The 15,875-nt window shown below is 41.1% G+C and overlaps 1 protein-coding gene and 1 long non-coding RNA gene across 8 annotated transcripts in view; both read left to right on the top strand.

Annotated features, from left to right (window-relative positions):
- Positions 1-1,429, top strand: part of LOC117934904 — a 1,752-nt gene extending 323 nt beyond the window's left edge. The window contains exons 2-3 of the long non-coding RNA XR_004654605.1: positions 1,315-1,323; positions 1,419-1,429. This is a non-coding gene — a long non-coding RNA (uncharacterized LOC117934904). The remainder of the gene's footprint in view (positions 1-1,314; positions 1,324-1,418) is intronic.
- nrxn2b (neurexin 2b) overlaps positions 1-15,875 on the top strand; it is a 589,914-nt gene that overhangs the window by 518,790 nt on the left and 55,249 nt on the right. The gene's annotated exons all lie outside the window — the stretch shown is intronic.

Here is a 15,875-nt window from a genome sequence, read left to right as displayed (position 1 = left end):
TATATATTTACACACATATATATTATATATATACACATATGTGTGTGTGTGTGTGTGTGTGTGTGTGTGTGTGGTGCAGTATACCCACTACAATACCTTAGACTACACCACTGCTCGAGAGGGAGCTGCGTGCGGTCATGATGTTACACTCATTGACTTCTTGTCTCTTTGCATCCTTCTCTGTTCCCTTTTTCCTGCTCTGTTGGCTCTATTTCTAGCCCCAGCTCTCAAACCCCATTGCTCCTGTCTTTGCCGTAGCTTTGCCATTGGCCTCAACCTTCTCTTGAATATGTAGGCTACTCGCAGGTGGGGCAAGTGTGTGCATCGGTGTGCACACATGTGTGTGTGGCGTTGGGTTCTTGTTCTTTAATTCTAACCCAAGACTTCTCACAAGGGTAGAAAGATAATGCAAACAGTGTTTAATAGTGACCTTTGATGTACATCAACGGCGGAGAGAACCGGAGCTTTATTGGAAACAGGCTCACATAAAATATTTACTATTTTAATCGTGTTTTAATACAATGCCTCCATATTTATTGTTTTCTCATGTACACCAAAACGAATTCTATATTCTGTATACATGTATTTCCACAGTACTATACTGTACAATAACTCACTAAGGTCATACTCAAGCTGTTAGTTAAGTTTCTCTTTTTAACAGAAGTATCCTGTCATTCAATAATTAGTTGCAATTATCTCTACTTTGCCGTTTATCTGATCGATGGTAAGTTACGGAAACATAACACTTCCTGTACAGGTGTTTCACATTAAAAGCCTTACAGTATCCCTTGGATCCCTCCCTTTCAATGTGAATTTATTAGGACAACTGAGAGAAGGGTCCAGTGCTTGAGCTTGAGACAAAGCGAGACAGCCTACAGTATATGCAGTGGTGGGTAGACTACTGATAAATTGTTGCTCAAGTAAACGTAGTCTACACAGACTGTCGTGACCTCCCATTGTGGCACACTCACGTTACTGCTATTTGGCACCACCTGTTGTTGTGGATGTATATTGGTCTTTAAAAGTCCAGAGCCCTAATATGGGACAACCTCCCTTATTCAGATGTATTCATAGAGGAAAGAAAGTGTTACATTTGGGTCAATATGGTATGTTATTAATGTTAATAACATGCTCCCAATAGCCTGCCATTTTCCTGTAATTTTCTGTCTAGAATTAGGTATCAGTTTGTGTGGATTTTTTTGCGAAATAAAAGCATTCAACAGAAGGTGCACATACATACAGCCACACTAGCAAGCTGTTTGTGTGTGTGTTCCTGTCTCAATACATCAGCGTGTGCATGTGAGCAGGCAGCAGGTGGTGTGTGTCGGGGGTGGCTGTTTCAGCGGGGTGCGGGGGGGGGGGGGGGGGGGGGGGGGGGGGGGGGGGGGGGGGGGGGGGGGGGGCTGGGCAGGTGTCAGGTGTGCGAAGCTCAAGCGGAGGTTGAGGTATTGTGATGTCTCTGTGCAAGATAGGCGATGATGCATGCTGGCGAAGTAGTCGGTTTAGATCTGTTACCACTTTTTTCTGTCTTTATCTTGTAGCATCTAGTTTGCAACTTTTTTTTTTAACTTACAAAACATGTGCAGACTGTGTTTCTTTTGGCGTTAGCTATGTTATAGGCTACCTTTAACAAGTCTATGTCCCTGGATTCTGGTGTGCTTCTGCTCTTGGGGAAGAAAATGGCTCATTTTGGGGAAATGATGAATGTCCCCTCATGCAGGAGACTACCAAGGAATTAATTGCCATGGGTAGTTGCTTATTACTTCTCTAACTAATGGTAATTAATGTACCCTTACTGTAAAGTCTTACCAATATATTGAACACCCAGGTGTTTGAGTTTTCAGCCAGCTTACACTTGTGTCTGACTCAAGGGTTGCTGTACTTCCCTGCCTTTAAAATGCCCTTCCTTTCCATTTAGTGCGCATGGAGACATGATCGTGAAGAGGTTTAGTGGTGAATGCTCATTTCAGAGTTTAATTCACTGCTATTTGTTGGCTTTCTACTGTTAAGTGGAATGGATTAGAGTTTTTGAAAAGCAATCCTTTTTTTTCTTTCATTGTCCTCAGGCCTTTAGCAGCCCCTCCTTGCCTCATTTGTCCATTTGACCGTCCCTCTCTTCAGCCCGTCTCTGCTCCACTTCTTTCCTTCGTCCATCCATCCTTATGGCCATCCATCAATCAATCGTCACTCCACCGCCGCTGGAGACATTTATTTGGGGGAAGTAATGAGGTGTGTAGTCTGAGGAAGGTCTGTCTGCCTGATTGGCTGATAAGATGTCTGGTTAAGGTTTTTCAAAATTGACCGTGGCGAGTGGGTGAGAGTGGCCACTGTCTGAGCATCAAGTGAGGAGGCTCTCGTAGGCGCCCTCCACGCTCCTCCGAGCCGTAATGAGAGTGATCCGTACACGCCGTCAGGCTGCCTGCGATTGATATTTGTGTGATTTCTTTCTTTTTTTCTCTCTTTCTTTTAAAAGTCCTCAGCCTTTGAGCTAGCACATTGACGTGGCATTTCTATTTTACGTCAGAGATGTGTGTGGTGAAATAAGAGACACACGCAAGGAGTGAGAGTAAATAGAGGTTCATGTTAAATCATCTTGGATTTATGGGAAGAGGGGGGATTTGTCGCTGCAAGATGGGTGGGAGTAATGCACAAATGTACACCTACACACACTGCGACTGTACAGTGGTTCTGCCCCAGCAGTGCTAAACAAGGCCAACTGTCCACAGTTATGGACAGTAAATAGAGCAGAGCACAACCTGTAAATAACACACAACACAGCCTCATAAATCCTCTGTTTGTGCGTCTGTGTGTGTGTGTCTCACACATATATTCACAAGCCACAAGCATTGTGTGTGTGTGTGTGTGTGTGTGTGTGTGTGTGTGTGTGCCTTCGCCGCACTGATTCATTTTAATCAGCCCTGACCCTTGTTTGAGTGTGCACAGTTCACTCAGTGCCCATTCGTGTGTGTACATTTATCATGGGCTTTAATCCGTTGTTACTGTGACTGAGTGACTGTGACTGTGTGCACACCACTGTGCACACAGCCGGGTCAGAGGGGTGTAACCGCTCTCTGACCTTCCTGCTCCCCCCCGCCCCACACACACATGGACACAGGCACACACACACACACATATGCGCGCACAGCTAACGCTGGCATCCGTCCACTCATCTGACCAAGGTGGTCACTGGCATGAAAAAAACGAGCCAGCCACAAGCAGAGCCCACAAGCAGAATCTCATTGCCACAGAATATTTGCTGCTGGGGGTGTCTTGTGTGGGGGAAATTGTTCTCTCGCAAATTGAATATTTTGAAAGTGCAGATGAATCCGTGCTCAGATGGAAAACTGATATTTACTGGGCTGGGCTAAGGAAAGACTGTAACTGCGGATACGAGAGTGGATAGCAGTGCATGCATTTGTATGGATGCTTTGTATTCCTGTGTGTGTGTGTGTGTGTGTGTGTGTGTGTGTGTACATGCTTTATCTGTAATGGAGTGTGTGTTTGTATTGTATTTGGGGAGTGTGTATGTGTACGCACCAATAGACTGACACTTTGCTGCTGGTTGACAGCACAATAACAATGATGTTTACACTGACTTATTCCCTGCTCTCCATTTCTAGTGTAGCCATTCATTCTTCTAGAGACAATATTGAGGCGCACAGCCAGAGTGTGTTGGGAACACTTCAGTTATGTCCAGACATACAGTACATGTGAGAATATAGTTGACAGGGTTGGGGGGGGGGGGAATGGAGTGAGGAAACAAATTGAAAGCCAGGCCGTAAGTGGATATCACTGGCCTATCATTTTCTTGGCACATGATTCATCACGGTTGACGAGTATTGCCTGGCGGCACTCTGAACTGGCAAGGTTGGGTTGCTATGGTGACAGCAAGAGAGGGAAGAGCACCTGCGGCTTGCAAGACAGCAGCGTTTATCACCTGCTGGGGTGCCGGGTCACACCTGGTGAGCTGACCACCCACACGTGTAGGAACACATGTTCATAGAGACGAAAATATCTTAGAACATCAGCAAGAGTTTTAGTTTAAGAAAATCTGTGCAGCAAGATCCTCCATACAAGTTGTAGGTGATTATGTGGTGATTTAGCCAAACTATTAATATTTTGTTTCAAAACGAACACCTTGGAAAATGGAGGGATGCATTGTTGAAAATCGTAGCTGAAAAGATTATAAAACTTCAAAAAGTGTACAGAATTTCCAGTAGAAAGCGTCTCATTTCTTTTCATTTGGTTCGAACTGAGGTCTTTGAAGACTGGGATGTTGGCATGTAAACAACAATCGCACACTGCCGTCACTGCTGGGGACAGCTTCAATGATTCATGAGCAACTTTGTAGCCGTCACTGTTAAAGAAGTAACTGGGTTTTTTTAGCACTCGGATGCAGTCACAAACAACGTTAACACTGCTGCATTTACCTCTGCCTTTATAATTCCACCTTTATGAATTCATTCATCACTGTAGTGCACCACATTGCTGCAAAAATTATATGAGTGGAATGTGATAAGAGCCGTGGTGGGTCCATTTATGCATGTTCTTCAACTCAGAGTGATTGCAACAATATGGTGTTCATTTTTCATCCACATCATGTAAGGTTGTGAAAGCATTCGCGCCAGCGAGACACAGGCTAAAGGTTTGAGGAAAATCATTTCAACATTTAATTATTCATTATCTGTTGACATTTTCTATGTTACACATTATGGCAGTTTTGTGCACTGCTCAGCTCTGGACCTATTTGAGATAATTAGATGCCGCAAACCTGCGTCTTCCCCCTAGAGCCCGATCTAAGCGCATGGCACAATTGTGTTTAGGGTGTGTACAAATTCATTTTTGCTAGTTTAATGACGGAATAAAGGGTCCGAGCGCCAGGTGCTTGGTTCAAAAGGATTGTACTTAGTGTCTTTATTAATCATAGGTGTGTTTAGGGCGGAACATGCATTAAACCAATCAGAGTGTCATCTCCCATTCCCTTTAAAAGCCAGGCGCGTCAGTAGCTTGGCACATTGCTATTATGACGGCGGATTTGCTCACCAGGAAGGAGAGGTTTTCAGATCTGCTCGTGTGTGAAGTGAAAGCGCACAAGCAGATCATGTCATTGTAACATTGTAATATTTTTTGTTTTAACCTTCTGCATGTTTGTGAGCTGCTTTGCGTCTCTGTGTGTAACAGGCATAGTGTGCGCACGCTGTGCACGAGCCTAGGCGCATTTTACTAATGCACTGTTAAAACAAGGAAATGCTGCGTTGTTGACTTCAGACCGGGTTTTTGTTGTTCAATGGCACGATAGCTTTCTGCTGCTGTTTTTGTTGCTTTTTTAAACTTTTCTTTAGCCAACTTTTTTTGTTGCGTTTTTCAAAAAAAGGCAATTCTTTTGACGTTTTTGTTGCCTTTATGCAGGTTTTTTTGTGAGATTTTGTCGCCTTTTTCAACTTTATTTTTTATTTCTTTTGAGTTTTTTTTGTTGCCTTTTTTAACAGTTATTTTCCCCAAATGTTTTTTGTCGCCTTTTTACATTTGTCGCTATGTGTTGTTTTTTTTCTCCCCAGTTTCTCAGATTTTTCTCTCCTGCTTTTCTCAATACATGCAGACATGTCCCAGGACCTCCCTAGATAATTGGAGATCTTGGACCCCCCCCAATGTTACACCCAAAGTTACGCTCTTGGGAATACATAAGAATCACAGAGCATTAGTTTTCGTAGCAATGTGCACGAATGGTTCATGAGAGTTACTCCGATCATCGAATCCGGCAGTCCAATTCTATCCCAGTATTCCAATAGTTCATTGAATTTTATACATGCCTTTGTAGATTTTAACATGTAATTTATTTTAATCTAGGAGCTAGAATTTAAATGGTGCCTTGATCATGTACAGCAGCAATTATTAATAATCCTTTCAGTTTGCACGCAGAGTAATGTTTTGTAAAACAGGATCTCTTTAATGTCATCGTGTAACTACCTTTTCGCTTTGAGGAAAATATTAGAGAAATCACAGTAATTGACTTTAGAAAGCAGTTCACTTTTTTTCATAGTTTATTTCTATCTTTATCTGCAAACCAAATGTCCCACATCCAACAGGAAACATCTACTTTGTTGGCTTATATTTACTCTTTATCCGACTCTTTATTGATCTGAACAGGAGGATTTGATGGATATGTCGAATATGCAGTGGGAATTTCACACACAAACCATTTATTAAAATTGCATTAATGATTCATCCTAACTAGGCATTTGAGTGTGAGTGAGTAATATCTACCATAGAAAAGAGGTTAAGTGAAATAAATCCACTTGTTTAAAGTATTGTCAGTTGTTCTAATTCCCACACAGCCAAAGACTGAAAGGGATGGTTTGGATTTTTGGAAAAAGGATTGTATGAGGTACTTATCCATAGTAGGTGTATTACACTAGTGTCTAGACCAGGAGTGTCAAACTCAATTTCACGAAGGGCAACACTGAATCACATCAAGGGCCAGACCTGTTTATTGACATCCTTTTATTTAACAGAAAAAGTCAAATATCTTTGACTGTATTATGATTGCATGTCTTATATAGTCTTCTCACATAGTTTGGTCCACATTAAGCCTGAAAAAAAAAAAAAAAAGTTTCTCAGCTATAATAGAATTTAGCACATCAACGCGTTCTGATTACATTTCTGAAAGCAGACTACCACTCAATCGACTCGCAACAACCTTTCCCACAGGCCTGAATACAGATACAAACTCACTGGTTGGGTGGGAAAAGTCTCAGTGTTGGCAAATTGCCAAATTCTGCTTTGAGTGTCATTTAATTGCAGTTTTAAAATAGTTTCCCATCTTTTCGGTTTGGCACACAACCTGTGATATGCGAACTGGATCAAAATTTGCGAGGGCCCGGACTTGGCCCGCAGGCCTTAAGGTTGACACATGTGGTAAGCCATTGACCTCGAATGGTTAGGGTTGCATTGCGAGTTTTTGTAATGTGAGTTTAATTCTAGGTATACCATCCAAAAGTGACCATGTATACAATAGAGAAGCAGGCAGGTGTTCCGACACGGAAGCAAAGCAATGTACTGCTGTGGCCACACTGCGAAAACATATTTTAGCAAAAAAAAAAAAAAGCACCTAACAAAAGTGTACGCTATATTTAGAATATTTTCACTGCTTTATCTTGCTGTCAGATGGTACTTTACAACTAGGAACTCAAGCTGTTTTATTCATCTATACTCCTTTCAGAGCCACCAGACTCTTTTGACGAAAAGTGTAATTTTACCTCACAGAACACGGTAGTTGCTTGTTTATCGCTGCCTCCGTTGGTTAGATTGTTTGTGTTTCTTTGTGATTTTGGTGAATCCAAACTAACTCTCTAAATCACCACAGTCACATAATAACACAAACAACCCAACCGCTGGAGGCAGCTGTAGAGCTGCAACTCAAAGAAGTCTGGTGGCTTTAAATAGAGCATAAATATTGTCTTGACTTGTCTTCGGAAAAGGCGGTCCGAAGGCAAGATAAAATATAAAAATATTCTAAATATAGCGTACATTTAAACTATTAACTATTGTATGTGTTGCAACCGCAGTCCGCTGTAATACACTGACTTATCAATGGTAGAAGTATTCAGATTATTTAAGTAAAAGTGCTAATACCACACTGTAACAAAATTACTCTGTCCTGCATTGGAAATGTTCCTTCAGTAAAAGTATATATAAGGATCATCAGGAAAAAGTACTAAGTATTAAAAGTAAAAGCACTCAACCCAGAAAAATCTTTACATTTGTGAAACTGGAAATGATCCAAACCATTCTGTGTTCTAATGATTTAAGCTCCTTGTAGGCCATTATATTGTTGGGTAGATTAATTAATAATAAAACATTGTTTTCTGTAAACTACATGTTTTGTGTGCAAAATACTAATGTGTAAAGTAACTAGTAACTAAAGCTCTGAATATTGTGGAGTAAAAAGAACAATATTGATCACTGGAATGTAGTGATAGTGAAGTAGAAAGCAGCATGAAAAGATTCAAGGAAAGGACAATGAGCTCAAATTTCTACTCAAGTTCAGTACTTGAGTAAATGTACTTAATTAGATTCCCCCACTCCTGACTATGGATAAGTTCCTCATACAATCCCACTTCAAAAACTCTGAACTATTAGCTTGTAGGTATGGGAATCTCAAAGTCTTTACCTAAATGTTCAGATGCTGGGTTTCAAAAGCGTTTGGCAGTGTTGCGGTGTCATGCTGGAAAAAAAGGTCTAACAAGGTGGAACAGGACTTTTACCTGGATGCCACCTCTCTTGTGAGATTGAGTCCTAATGATCATTTTGATCATTAGGACTGAGAGAAGGTGACTTCTGTGAAGTGTTGAACAGTGCAAGCAGTGCACCATCACAGACCAGACTTGTGAAAATGTACCCAAAAACCTCCAAGGAAAGAAAAGAAAGAAAGAAAATGGATGTCTGTGTGCAGCGCATGGTATTTTCAAGCAAATCAATCGCACAAATAGGATTCACACAGAGTAAAAGGTGGTTTTCGAATTGATTTGGTGTATCTGACTCATTAGGTTGAAGGAGTGTTGAAGCTGCTTTGTAGCCTATTTTTGGTTCTGGTTGTTGGGGCTTTTCTGGCTCAAAATGTTTGGCCTGGCGTGCTCCAACAAGCTGAAGATCTGCTGAAGAGCTGAAGCTCTTCAGCAGATGTGAGCCCAGCGGCCCGAGGTAACAGTTCTGGCTCTAATGGCGCTTCCCTACTGCTAGTACCAGCTCGGCTCGGCTTGACTTGGTCACGGTGGCCCGGCCTCCTTTTCCCGTTGCAGATTGAGTACCCCGTATGAGTCACAGAGAGGGAGATAGAGTGAGGCTGCCCGGAGGAAGCCCGGGGCCCCCGTCTGGATCCAGGCCCAGACCGACTGACGGATGCAGATTTAAAACCGTGAGGCAAATGTTGCTGGTCATTATAGCAACGCCACAGGAAACTGACGTGACCTAACACACACAGAGCGTCGAAGGTGTGTTAATTTTGATCATCGGCATGTGGTTGTGTGCCACAGTGAGAATACAAATTTAGTTTCAAAAGAAGCTGGAGGAAGCGGGAAAAAAACACCACTGGCTTAACTATCTGAAAATGGCGGGTTTGTTCAGGACACCGCATTGGCCAGCTAAGGACAGAATACTTGACACATTTAATATAATGTGCAAACACACACACACACACAGTATCAATGAAGTACTTGTAAGCAGTACTTAAGTAAAAAGTATCTTACCAGGAAATACATTTTTAGAATAATACTTGAGTAAATGTTTTTGTATTTGACATGTACTGTACTTAGGTATTAAAAGTAACTTTCTGATATTAATGTACTTAATTATCAGAAGGAAAAGTAAAAACTTTGATTATGAACTGTTGAAGCATAATATTCAGGGTATCCACGTCCTTCTTAAGCATTAAAATTCAATGTCTAATATTGACAAAGAGAGAAACAGAAACAGAATTTTCCTTTTTTTTTAAGAATCGTTCACTCCAACATAGGATAACATCTTTTGCAAGTAAGGAGTAACAAAGATGCTTAAGGAAAATGTATCAGAGTAAAAGTATACATTTTATTCAGGAAATTTAGTGAAGTAAAAGGGGAGAAATATAAATAATGAAGTGAAGTACAGATGAACATTGTACTTAGTAGAGTAACAAAGTATTTGTACTTATTTACAACACTGCATACAGACACAAACAAGACCCCAAATGAATGAACACCTGTATGACACAGTAGTTAAATGTATTTCTGCTTCCAACCGAAGATGGCATAGTTTCAATCAAACACTGCTTATGTATATCTGCTTTATTTTCTGGTCTCTCTGGTTTTAAACATTGAGGCAACATGACATGAATGACAATGATCCAGATTTGAAAAAAATTGATTTCCTTCAGCCTTGATCATATCTGTTTGTTTTTCCCACCTCAGCAAAGCATAAAAATCTTTTTGCAAAGGTGTATTTTTCTTTGCAATTTGAAAACTGTGCACACAAGAAAAGACAAGCGGGTCAATATTAGACCATTCTACAAACTTTGAATTCCGTTGAGAGACATATTTCTTTTTTTATGCCCAAACCTAGTCGTCAGTGTTGTAGTCTAGACCACCTGAACTGAGACCAAGTCATGCCATGATGAAATGTGGACAATGCTAATCATAGTCACTCCTCAAAATCCTTCATTCACATTCTTTTATTGCAATAAGTGTAACATGAGAAATGCCTTGATTAATAATAATAATAATAATAATAATAATAATAATAATAATAATAATAATAATAATAAAGGCTGTTGTGTTCTTGACCTGTCTTGAAATAAAATCCTCTTCATCTGAGACCGAGCTCTTGAAGAGGTGATCTATGGAGTACTACTACACTATCTATGTACTATCTTCCTACAATGTTAGCTCATGGAAACTATGGTTTGATTACGGATAAAGATCATGGCTATGGCAAATAAAGTATTGTTATGCCACTTAAAATAATTGGTTAAGATTAGGAGGAAGGTCCTGGTTAATAACAAAGCAAACTTGACTGGCGCTCTCCAGTTTTTCTTTGTAAGTCAGACAGCTACACGCCCATCCACACAGGCTTACTTTCTGCCTCCCTACAAAAAGAACACAATTCGTCCTGAATGGCAGAAATTAGGCGCAAAATAGTCCAGTATGAACATGATCCCAAAAATACAGCTGGAAACTTAACTAGTGTAACAATATAAGCTTTACAAATGTATTGTTTACTACCGGCCTGTTTGATTGGATTGCACAGGTGCCAATAATGAAATACAAACACTGATGTAGAAAGACATGCAACAGAAACGGATTATGAAATCAGATTTATCCCTCAGCCAGTGATTTGCTTGAAAACACTCTGTGCCCAGTGGTTAACCAGCATTCAGCTCTACGGCTGCGCAGGGAAGACAGGAAGGGAATGAAAGGACAACAAAGCGGATGGCCGGGGACGGAGAAATGGATTGGGTTCGCTTTATCCGTGTTTGCACAGTTTAGCGCAGGGCAAATATTAACCAGTGTGCTCTGCAGCTGTTCTTCTCTACTGGGCTTCGCCCTCACGCCCTGCCCGCAGAGACTACACGGCAAAAAAAGAGAACAGGGAGAGGGAGATAGGAAGAGAATTAATGGGAGGGAAAGGGGCTATCGGGGTAAGAAATGGAAAGAGAAGCAAAAGGCAGGTAAAAGAAATGGAACAGAGATCAGATGGAGGGGAATAAAGAGAGTAGGAGAAAGTAGGAGCTAGAAAGAGGGTATGCTGTCTTTGTTCCAGATCAGACGTGACACTGTGTTTTCTGTCCACGCGTATCCTAAGAATGTCGCTCGTGCATACTGCTGTCTGTTCCGACTGATGTCTCCTTCTGGTCTTTTGATGGAAGCAAATCAGGGCCCTTATTTTCTTACTTTCAGACTTTTGTTTTGACTACTACTCAAAGCGCTTTTACATACTAGGGGCGGCTCTGGCTCAGTGGTAGAGCAGTTGCCTGCCAATCGGAAGGGGATTGGGAGTTCAGTCCCTGGACCTGCAGTCCCATGTCAAAGTGTCCTTGGGCAAGACACTGAACCCCGAGTTGCCCCAGATGCTGCGCATCGGAGTGTAAATGTGTGTGAGTGTTTATCTGATGAGAAGGTGGCGCCTTGTATGGCAGCCTCGGCCACAGTGTGTGAATGTGTGTGAATGGTGAATGTTTCCTATATGAAGTAAAAGCGCTATATAAATACAGCACATTTACATTTACTACAGGAACCATTTACACACATTCATACATTGTGGCTGAGGCTGCTTTACAAGGTGCCACCTGCTCATCAGATAAACACTCACACATTTACATCTATTTTAGATACATTTATCAGGGACAACTCAGGGTTCAGTGTTTTGCTACCACTGAGCCACAGCCGCCCGTTAAGTCTGTCAAAAGCACATGCTCTACTGTACAATATGTACCATTGCTGTTTTCAATTGATGGAGATTTGGAACCGCAGAGGAGGACAGAGAGGTAGAGAAGTAAAGAAAAGCAACCCGATTCATGCTCTTGTTATGTCTTTGCGTCGCTGTTCTGCAGAGGAGAGAGAGTGCGATCGAGCAGTGGGGCAAAAAAATGAGGTTGCAAGGACAGAGAGTGGTGAGGAGCCAAAAAAAACAATAGAGACAGAAAACACTTTGCTCTTGATTTTGTCCGAAGGTCACAGCCATTCCTTCTAATTTTGGCCGGCTGCCTGCCTCACTTCTCCTCAATAGAGAGGGACAGGCCGCTCCACAACACACACACTAAAACAAACAGTAATACACACGTCTTGCCCATAGCAACACACTGAGTCACAAAGTGTAAAACTCCCATTTCTGCTTTTTCTTGCAGTGTACACATGACAAATTGTATGTGCAAACTGTAGTTGAAAAGGCCTCTCCTTTGCTGTCTGTTGTATGTCTGTCTCGGCCCCTGGACTATAGAAACTACATTTCTAGGGGTAGAGATATTCCCGGATCTACTAGATTAGTTGTGTCCGAGGCTTGTCCTGGGATCCAAGTCATGCCAAATGTAGCTTTGGAATGCCAGACCTTCCTCCACAGCGCTGTTCAATAGTTTATTTTTTGTGCAACAGAAAACTCAGATTGGACAGATAGTCTAGCTAGCTGTCTGGAGTTACCCTGCAGAGATCTGAGGAGCAGTTAACTACATTCCTTAAAAATTCACCAGAGTTTAGAATAACAACACAAAGAAAGAGGAAGGAGACGGACGTCTGGTTGAAATGAAAGACATCCGGCGGAATTTCCAGCAGCAGCTGAGAAATCCCGGAAGTGAAACATTGTGGATATAGCAAATGATATGGAGTCTTATCAGGTTGACTAAGGTCGTCCTTTATTGCTACAGGTCTCAGGTCTGTGTGTTAATGTGTCACTTGGGTGGACCCGCACTGATCAGGCGTGTGTGGGAAATGAACAATTTCAGATTATTTAGTGCTTCAGGTATTAATTCTGACCTTTGTCAGATGTGTGTTAACAGTCAATTGAAGGACAAAAGAGATCAAAGTTTCATATGATTAAAGGGCCATGTTAACCAAGAGATGGTTAAGGGCTAACACCAGGGGGTGAGGGGGCAGTTACAACACATCAAAGGTTATTGTGAAGTACATTACCATGACTTGTGATCTCAGGAAGGGTTCCGAAAATCCATGTTGTAAAATGCCAGACTGAATCAAACATTGGCATGCGGTCAGTATTTGTTCCTTTGTCTCACTTGATGACATTTAAGACAAGACATTCTGAGAGATCTTCTTTCCATGCATCATGAAGGAAAGACATGATGCCTCACAGGTGTTTATTGATCCAAGGGTGAAATTCACAAGCTCAAACTTCCAGTATTATTTTGGTAAAACTCAAAAGTAAAGCAAAAGTAGTGTGACACATTACAATTCAGAGACAGCAATATTGTAATATACTGTAACTAATTAATAATTGTAGCATTAATCATCGTAGAAGAAAAACGTGGGCTGTCTGGGTCATTGTGGGTCAGGTCTAATTATCTTCTGGTCTATTTCAGTCCGGATTGGACTGTTACTGGGTCACTTTCGGAGCAGGTCTCTTGTTTTGTTTTTTTAATGAATTTTTGCACAAGGGTTTTGGGTAGGCTCTTTCGGAAATCTTGGAAGAACCCTACAGTGGTTTGCCTACAGGGCATGTATGGAACTTTGAACTTCAGTCACAAATTTAATAACATTAACATGCAATATATAATGTTGGAATAAAATGTTATTTTTAATTCAGATTTAAATGATTAAGAAAGTACTTGAAGACCATCTTAACAATTGGTTACACTTTACTTGAAGGTATCTAAATAAGAATGTCATTAACATTACAAAACAAGTCATAACGTTTATGAAATAACACTTCTTTTAGTAATTGTCATTTGGTTTTGTCATGACAGGTTATGGTTATGGTTAGGGACTGTCATGACAGTGGCATGTGTTCATGACAGTGGCATGTGTTCATGACAGTGGCATGTGTTCATGACAGTGTCATGTCACTCTTTAGGTAAATACCTTCAAGTAAAGTGTTATCTAACAATTTAGAGGAACATTACCAGTGTTTTATTCCATCTGTGACTCCAAAATGTGAACCCTTTTTTTTTTTTTTTAAATCAAGGTCTCAATTTAGATAAACCTCATGGTAATGACAATTTATTCATGCATTGATACATTTTTGTTGGCCTAATTCCAGCGTGCCACATAATTAACCCGTACAATGTCAGAAAGGATTATTATTGCACAAAGCTACTAAACAAAAGACAGATTAAGCAGAGTAGCCAAGGACTCCGCTATCTCATTTCACAGTTTGCTGACGAGATTTATGCTGCCAGACAGGAAGGATCTACAAAACTACTTTGTTTTTGAGTTGATTTACCTTTCTCCGTCAGCCTCAGGAGCATTCTGGGTATCAACTCATTCTCTTAGATCACTCCCAAGAGCACGTGGATCAATTGGAAGTTTGCCAAACCCATGTTAGCAACTACAGTCAACCGTAATGAACCTCTGGGGAGTAAAAGAGCTGTTGATGAGGGCAGATTAGAAAATGGAGAAAAAGCAAAGGAAAGGTAAAAGCCAGAGTGGGGGGAAAAAAAGAATGGAGGAAATCCGAAGGTAAGGCAGTAGCCATTCCCTGCTGAAGAAAGTCAAAAATAGATTTTGAGGCTTGTATTGTTCTAATAGGCAGCAAAGACTGAATAACCAGTATGGTTCCACTTGATTTGTATTTATTGTTAAGACAGTAGGTCAAAATGAGAAGGGTAGGCACGGAGCGCAGACCTCGACCAAGGCCAAATGCCCTATCTCGCATTGATAGCCAATGTGAATTGATTGGAAAAGGATCTTGATCCGCTCCAACATTGAATGGGTTCTATCTTGATCCATGTTACTCCTTTCCGCTAAGTTTCACAAAAATCTAAAAAAAAAACATTTTTTCTGTTATTCTGCTGACAGACAGACAAACAAACCGAAACCCTTGCCAAAGGCAACATGAGGAAACGCTATATCTGATAGTTTCCGATACTTTTATAACACTGATTAAATGCCATTCCGTCATCAGTTATTGCTCCACTTTGTCCCTAGAAATGTTGTCAGCATAAATAGGTTTGGTGGCAGATGCAGGGATTATGGTTTATTTTATCGTTTAGTAAATTAATTGATTGATTACGTGGAGATGTTGAAAGCAGGATAATTCATAACAAAAAAGAGCGGAAAAGGATACAGTGACGTGGATGGGAACTTTAGTGGACTTGTAAGCCTCTTTGTGCCTCCCTTCCCTTTTTATATACCCATACTTCTTTTGTTTACCTCCACTTGTTACTGTTTCTTACGTCATATCACTGGATTGCTACTTCTCTCTTATCCCTCATGCTTGTGTGCTTTGTCTAGCCTGCCTATTCTTCCTCTCGCTTTCATCTCCTCCACCCTTCATCCATATCTGGTTAGTGATTGGAAGAGATCTTTGCGATGACACATCCTCGCTCAATGAAATGTCAGGTGACCAAGAACAAAACACTTGTCTGCTGAATGTGCAAATAGGCAGCTATTTCCTAACATGTAGGCGTTATGTATTACATTATGTGTAAATGTTGTGTTGACAGCTTCCTGCACCCAATCGGCCAAACATGCTATTAATGCAGGTATAAGCACAATTTTAGAACGGCTGCACTCCGGGCATATTTGCTCACAGCTAATATGCATATGTTCAATTTATACACACAAAGGCCAACAGTAGCGGTTTCAATTGTTCGTCAGACACACAGCAACAACACCCCACTTCACGCTTTGCCCCATCACACAGGGAAATACACAAATCCCCTGTGTGTGTGTGTGTGTGTG

The sequence above is a fragment of the Etheostoma cragini genome, chromosome 19, assembly GCF_013103735.1.
Source record: "Etheostoma cragini isolate CJK2018 chromosome 19, CSU_Ecrag_1.0, whole genome shotgun sequence".
In the NCBI taxonomy this organism is placed as follows: domain Eukaryota; kingdom Metazoa; phylum Chordata; class Actinopteri; order Perciformes; family Percidae; genus Etheostoma; species Etheostoma cragini.
Note: the sequence above shows the minus strand (reverse complement) of the source record. Positions and strands in the feature narration are given on the sequence as shown.